An 8,264-nucleotide genomic window follows, 5' to 3' on the forward strand; every position below is an offset into this window, starting at 1 on the left:
AATATACTTTGGTGGCCTGCATATTATTATATCGCCTGCTCTGAAGAGTAGTGGGAAAGATACGACATATTGATCATTTTAATGGATGTTAGAATGAAACACGAAATTAAATTTGGGAAGAATTTATCACTTTGCCATTCAGTGTTGTCAATCATAAGCAGCAGGTCTCATTGGAGGATCTGAATGAAAGTATACTTAATATTTCATTAAAATCAGATATATATAAAAAAAAAAAAAACGTTTACATTAAAATGCTTTCGCAAGATCGGATGAATTGAACCCTAAAATTCACCTCGTCATCATTGATCCATTTGAAGTCCAAGCAGCGAAGATGGTTGAAAAGACTGAGTAAAACGTAGCATATTCTTCCAAAATCGAATATTTTATACAATTACCGCACGAATTATGAGAAATCTAAATTTCTGTAATCTCTCCATAATTGACACTTCTCATTTATGGACAAATAGTCATATCATATTGGTGTCCATTAATCATAGGCTTCTGTGTATACTATGCCTTTTCTTTTTAAGAAAAAAATGTACGAATGTTATACTGGAAAATTATTTTGTATGCATATGTGCAAACTTGTAATATATTAGAAGCATTCACCTTTTTAATTCTTTGTGTTTGATAGATTGCAATATTAACATTAGGATTACTTCTACTAGTTTTATTACAATATGCCGAACGGAACAAATGGTTAGAAGTCTCACTACGCTCGCTTTAACTAATTCTTACAAAACCTATGACAGCGGTACTACAGGAATTGAGTTGTACTACAAATTTGATAATCTATTACGTATTTTCTCTTTGTGATATAAATCGTTACAAAGTTGATAGAAAACTTCGGTTGAACCTAAAATACTGTTATTAATATAACTGAGAACTCGAGCATATTCGTTCTCCTAATAATTGGAGATACAATCATTGAAAATTGCCTTTTCGCTTATTTTCTAATGTACGATACTTACAGATTTTAGCAACGAATGAATGCTTACATCGTGATAAACTACGTACTTACTTTCTTAGGGTTCATTCGGATTTATTTTAGTTAGAATTCCTTGTACACTCAATAATTTATTTCAAATTTAGTATTGAAGCTTCAAAATAGCGATTAATAATTCTAATCAATAATGTAGTTAACATTATCCAGTACATATTTTTAAGAATTTTAAACATAAATGTATGAGTTCATCTTTATTCATGTAATTTATTAGAAAATACGTGCGTTTGTGGTAGTATGCAAATGAAGCCTTCATAAATGTTTCGGAAATTGATTGGTTGTTATCATATTAACTAATCAACCTATTTGATGCATATACATATATACGGGATGACTTCGCATCCACATTAAAAACAAATGAGAAAGTGTATTTTATCTTTCCTTATGGGAAATATACAAAATATACTGACATTTAAAACAGTTATAATTGCAGTTTTGATAAAGTCAATTGGAATCAACTCTATTTTCATAAAAAGTTATACTCATGTATAAGAATTATAGACTATAACACACACACACACAGAAGTTTGTACTCAACTTTTGTTTCCCTTGTTTACTCAGAATTGTTAAATAGGTTTGTGATCGAAAGATCGTTTCAAGTGAATAATTATACTGGACAACAAATTTTAACTTTTTTCATTCTTCGGAAAAGTATATTTTCTTATGCAAATGAGGATGGTGAATACAAAAATGACAATAAAAACGCTGAATTGGTTCGAGTTTAAGTGTAATTGACAGAAATATGTGTTATGTAGTGTTGATACTTTTAGAGTCCTGAATTTTCTATTTGGTTTTCCACTTTTTCTTCATCCGAGTATCGTTAATTAGATGCCATTCGCTTCAGAATAAACGAAGCTTGCAAATGGTACTATGCATATGTGTACATGACGAATAAGAGGAGGGAAATTTAAGGTAAAATTGGGAATTTCCCGTTCAAAAATCCCATTTTTTTTAAAATGTAGCACTGCCTTGTACGGCCCCGGCTAAATGTACCCAAATATGATATACCTTTAAAACTACCGTAGTTTATATGAAATACATGTGCCAAGTTTCATTGTAATATCTACAATAGTTGTGAGGGGAAAATAGTTCTCAATTCTGTTTGACAATACCAAGTTTCATATAGGGAAAAGTGTAATAGAAATGTTCCTCATGTTCATCAATGACCGCTCCGCAATTTTCTGGGAAGAAATCTGTGGGAGTGCAACATATGCATTTTTAGTGACATATTACACCCCATTGCTTGGTAGAAGATATTATGTGCTCCACTACTTCCTTAAAGTTCTGAGACCGCTCGTTTTCCAAAACATTTGTTACCATTTTTCGGAAAGAATCCCATGTAATATTCTCCTTGTCTTCTAACACTGTCTCAAATTCAGGATCATTGAGGAGTTAGCGAATTTGAGAGCCAATAAGGATTCCTAATTTTAGTTTCACCAATTTGTGTAAGTTTACGCAGAAAATATTTGAAGAATAGTTTTGATGCTTCTATGAATAGCCGCCATTCATTGGGATTATCTTCTATGTTAAGTTTACTCATGAGACCAGTTTACATACTGTCACTTTCCACTAAAAAATACTGTTCCAGGGGATTCTGACGTGTCAAAAAACTTTTAGACCTTCGGAATAAGCTCCCCATTACTTGAGTCTGAATGCCAGTAGTTCTGCGCCTCTTTTTGACAACCCCAGGTAATTTAATTCACGTTGAGTATCATATGACGAATAGATAATGATATGTTGGTTTTGTGAAGTCAGGATCAGAGGAAGACGATGAATCTGAAGCAGAATTTGACAACCTGGGTCGACTTTGTCCGCCTTTGCTCTTCATCGGATAAAACACCGGGGTAAGGTGCGGGAGGTTGTGGAACATTTAGTTGTTCAGAATATGTATGGCACAGTGACGAACATCTCGAGGAATATTTGAAGTAGTAAACTTTTTTCTCCTTTTTTGGATAGAGCTTTCATTGGAGGAACTATGCAAAAATAGCAGTTGAAATAAAATCTGTCGGTTCTCTCCATATCACTGAAACTATAAATGACATCTATGGTCTTTTTCCATCTATACAGTCCCGTAAGTTTTTAAAAGAAGTATTACAAGAAATATGTGATGTCTACTTCTTATCCATATCTCCCACTTTAGAGCCGAAATACAAGTGATAGGCTTTCTTTATGATAGGTGTGAAATTCTACTTTTAGTTTCACTTCGTTAAAAACAAAAATCTGCTCTGCACTGTAAACACATTTACGTGACATGTTTCTGCTCCGTACGGTCATAGAACGATAAGTAATAATAATAATAATAATAATAATAATAATAATAATAATAATAATAATAATAATAATAATAATAATAATAATAATAATAATAATAATAATAACAGCACACATTCACCCAATATCTCACCATGACCACGTCCAGGATGGCAATTACAACTACTAAAGAACCTTACATAACACGTTTTCTTTGGCAGACTCTTCAATACGTACGCAGGAATTTATTTCGGGAGGGGTCTTAGGCTTTTCGGGAGACAAGTACAATTTGAGGCTAAGTTATATTAAAATTTGTAAAATTGCACCTGAAATTAGACTAAATTTACAAAATGTCGGAATTTCGGGGGTCAAGATCCGCAGGACCCATCCCTCAGGATAACAATGAAACTAACAGTCAAACAATGGAAGTTTATTGAAATAAGCAGACAGCTCTTGTTACCATGAACCCCTAATTTGCCCACCGGAGCAAATCCGGTGATAAAGTATTTCTTTGAGGCTCGAACCAATCTTTAAAAACTAATTTCATATTCGTTATCATCACCCTAAAATTAGTGAGAATTGATTACTTTTATCTCCGAAGCATTTTCACTGTTGACCTGTGTTATATAAGGTGTACGTCGTAAGGAAATGTATTGGAGTGTGTGTAATAGTTAAATGTTCTCTGCGCCTCCAATTTTCCGAAACCTTTTGCTATTGTAGTGGATAGAGCATATCCATATATTAATGTGCAATTGCTTGTACGTAATTCTAATTGTTTTTTTTTCCTTTCAGGTCGTAAATTAAGCTAAGTTTGCATAATGAGTTTAATTTTTGAATGCATAAATTCGAAATCCATTCATGTATGACGCAGATATTACATGGTTTGTATCCTTCAATTTTGAACGCAAATAAGTAATGTGCCAACTTTGAGTACGTGGATTTTCGGCCAAAATATCAGCAAGGTTAGTTTACAATCAAATAGTGATAATACATGACACTGGTGATCGTGTGCATGCCTAATTCTTGCCAGTCTGCGATTCTAATGATAAAACACAGTAATATTTGAGATACTCCATATATTAAAAGAACCTATTCGGTGTATTTATAAGCTCACAGTAAAATGGGTGTCCAAATATTTGAACGTCGACGATAAGTGGCCTCAGATGGGTAGTTCTAAATTCATTTTGCTGCAGTTTGCGCGATTAAGTGACATTTTTGAAGAGGTTTGTCACTTGCTGAAACGTTTATACCACGGTGATCCTCCAACAAACAAACAAAACTACATTTATAAAGGATTGGCGGCACAAGGGCTCTCCACAATTAAAAAAATTCAACACTCGAAGTCTACAGTAAAGATCGTCACCGAAACAATCTTTAGGGATTCAGAATACATTTATTTCACATACGTATTATCTCTAGAAAACCTCAAAAATTAATGCGGATTACTATTGTGACTTGCTGTTCAACTGAAATAGAGCTGAATGTGAAAAAGCAAGACAAGCTACGGAAAGGCATCAATCATCTTTCTGAAGGGAAAAGGCGCCTGTTCACAAAACTGCGAAACGATGAATGTTTTCAAGAAACTAAGCTTCAGTGTATAGATTGTCCCCATACTCATCAGATCTTGTTATTAGGGACTATTTCGTTTCCCAATCCTAACAAAATAATTAAGGAACATAATTTTTGAGTAACACGGAGGAGATAGAAGTATTTTGGTAATTAGGCTCAGATATGTGAGCAGAAACTTGAGAAACACTGCACCGGATACTTTTTTGATGAATATGTAGAATAGGCTATTAGTAAATTAATAGAAAAGACTAGAAAATAATGCAAACTTCTTGTTTCAAAATATTTTGAATTAAATTTGAAATCCGTAGAATTTCCTAAAGGCCTCAGAAAAATAACCACTGAACGACATTTTATAATGTTCGTATCATACTTATTCACTTGACGCAAATTGGCAAGCAAAATCCTTTCTCTTAGAAATGTTTCCCCAGAGGCAACCTATATGATTTTTCACGAAATCAAGAACAGTTAAATTAGTTTCCTCAAGCAAAGAGATGGTTTCAAACCATTTCTTGTATATATTATTTGCTCCTCTCATTCATAGCTGAATGCTCCTCTGAAATTGTTTTGAAACACTTTTTGCAAAAGTCGAAATCTAGCTCAATCCTCTCTCCCATTCGAAAACAATACATACAGTACATCTGATTTGAAAATAGTTAAGTAACATTGTTAGGCTTCCTCAAATGGGTTTTCTTAATGTCATCCCAAAATACAAAAGTATAGTCTATATCTTTAGATATATCTAAATCATTCTACATCAACGGATTATTTTCCAGCCCTTGAGAACAGCAGATTCATCACGTGTGTTTCAAATCGCATGAAAAAAAAAATATTAGTTCAACTCAAAATAAGTTTTCAGATTTCACATCTAATATACTTTTATAACATTCCATCGACATGCAGGTATATCTGTTTTTCAGACTTACAAGGGAAGTAGGAATGAGCTCATATCGAAACCTACCGTAAAATTTCACTCAGAGGAAGGAAGTCCTACAGAAAGACCACACACAAAAAAGCAGCTGTGTTTACGAAGTGGAATTAACCAAAATGGCAGATTGAAATGTCGCGTATCCATGTCGACAATTACACAATACGTTCAGTACCACCCCTTGTAAACGGCCTGTTAATAATAAAAGGTCAATAACAACAATGTGGGTACATACTATACCTAAGGGGAATCGTACGGTAAGGTGAACCTTGACAGCAGCCATCTTGAATTCAGGTCAAGTTTTGTAAATAGGATAATATGATACATGATTTTGGGCTAGAATTTAAAAAGAAAAACAATGGTAGCAATAGTTTTAAGACAGGTGCATTTGGTAAAAAGTTACAGGTATATTTATTGTGTATGTTTCCATGTGCAAAACTCCCGAATGAAGTAGCTGTCCAGAAATAAGTTGTCGCTGTTGAAATGTAACTCTTACTTGATAGTTCCACAATACATTTCAATGAGGGACGAAATAAAAGCAGAAATGAGACAGATCAGAGGAAAATTGCACATACAGCATTTAATATAACGATTTTGTTATAAGCGATTTTGGCTAAATTTTCGTATTACCTAGTCTATCTCCACCCCTATTCAACCAATTTGCACCAAGTTTGCAGACTAATCTCCTACAAGTGTGTAGCTTTGCTCAACAACATTTGCAACAAATTGGGAAAATATAGAGGGTGTTTCCTATATTTCAGTATTTTACAAATTGTTAGACAGCTGCTTCATTCGGGAGTTGTTCACATGGAAACATACACAACAAATATGCCTGTAACATTTTACCAAATGCACGTATCTTAAAACTATTGCTATCATTATTTTTCTGCTTAAATTCCAGCCCAAAATAATGTATCATATTACCCTATTTACAAAACTTGACCTGAATTCAAGATGGCTGCTGTCAAGGTTCACCTTACCGTACGATTCCCCTTAGGTATAGTATGTACCCACATTGTTGTTATTGGCCTTTTATTATTAACTGGCCGTTTACGAGGGGTGGCACTGAACGTATTGTGCAATTGTCGACATGGATACGCGACATTTCAATCGGCCATTTTGGTTAATTCCACTGCGAAAACGCAGCTGCTTTTTTGTGTGTGGTCTTTCTGTGGGACTTCCTCTGAGTGAAATTTTACGGTAGGTTTCGTCATCAGCTCATTCATACTTCCCTTGTTAGACTTTAAATTAATGTATGGTGCTGTTTAACCTTCCTACTGACAAAGGATGAACATTCAAATTGGCCAATTAAATATTTCGTGGACCCTAATACGAAAGACATCAGAACTCATTAAAAAACTGAAGAAAATATATCACGTAGAAGCATTCACATAATTAAAAATCCAATCTGGAATCAACTTATTCATTCTCGTTTTAGTACTTAATATATATGTTCCTCTTAAGTCATCTTCACAAACTCCGCAAAGGGACGATTAGCCCGAAGAAGCCTTTTAGATTCGCCAAACAAAAGTTACATGTTGAATTTAAGGAAAAACCCTTTCAACATATTCCCTATCATCTTCGCCATCCTTCAATTGGTGAAAGAGATTTCTATCGCCTTAATGGAAAAAATTCAAATACAAAATTTCGTACCGTTATATTTAACAATTTCAAGGTCACGTTTGGCCGGTCGAAATTATTTTCAAAATCTAAGTAGTCGAATTTTTAAACCTACTCTCTTAGCAACCACATGTTTGTTAATAATAACACTTACCCCAAATGAATTTTTCCATACTCGTCCCTAACGGAATTTTCTCAATATTTGGACCTAGTAAATCGATTTCTTCTGCAAACGAGAGAGTTTATTCGTCTTTTGATAAGTTTTACCCAAAATTTCTTGACATCTTGAAATTAATTTTCTTTGTCACTTTCACGAGGAAACCGATTCAAGTGTGACATAAAATTGTGGACGAGTTTATGCGCAAACGAAGGGGTTTGTGTACAATTAAATCCATTAGAGGAAAATACCCTCTATCTCAACCGTTACGCAGATATGGAGGAAGAAGAGGAAGGCTGATGCTCCGATATTTTGCGAATTTTTTGAATATGTAGCGTTAGTACAAGTAAAAGAGTCTTTTAAAAATGAATAATTCCTTCATCCAGAAAAATGTAGTAATACGCCACCTTAGAAATGAGGGTTACAAAGCCGAGGAGTCCATTAAAAAATCTAGGAAAAGAATGATGTGGACTGGGAAAGCAAAAATACCGGAGTTCTATTGTTGCCTGAAATATCTGTGTCAGGTATCTATGTTCAGGTTTCTTGGTACTCTGAATCGAATAAAAGTATCATCTGTCAAATAGAATGAAAAATGTAAAAACTGGTGGCCGTCCGAACTTTCCAAATATTTATAATTTATACAATTATTAACCGATCGGAACTGTATGTGATATACAGTTTAAAATTCTTGCCGGCTTTCATTTTTTAAGTTGAAGATACTATTTTTGCTTATTGATCCA

The sequence above is a fragment of the Thermobia domestica genome, chromosome 15 (assembly GCF_964235325.1).
Source record: "Thermobia domestica chromosome 15, izTheDome1.hap1.1, whole genome shotgun sequence".
Classification (NCBI taxonomy): Eukaryota; Metazoa; Arthropoda; class Insecta; order Zygentoma; family Lepismatidae; genus Thermobia; species Thermobia domestica.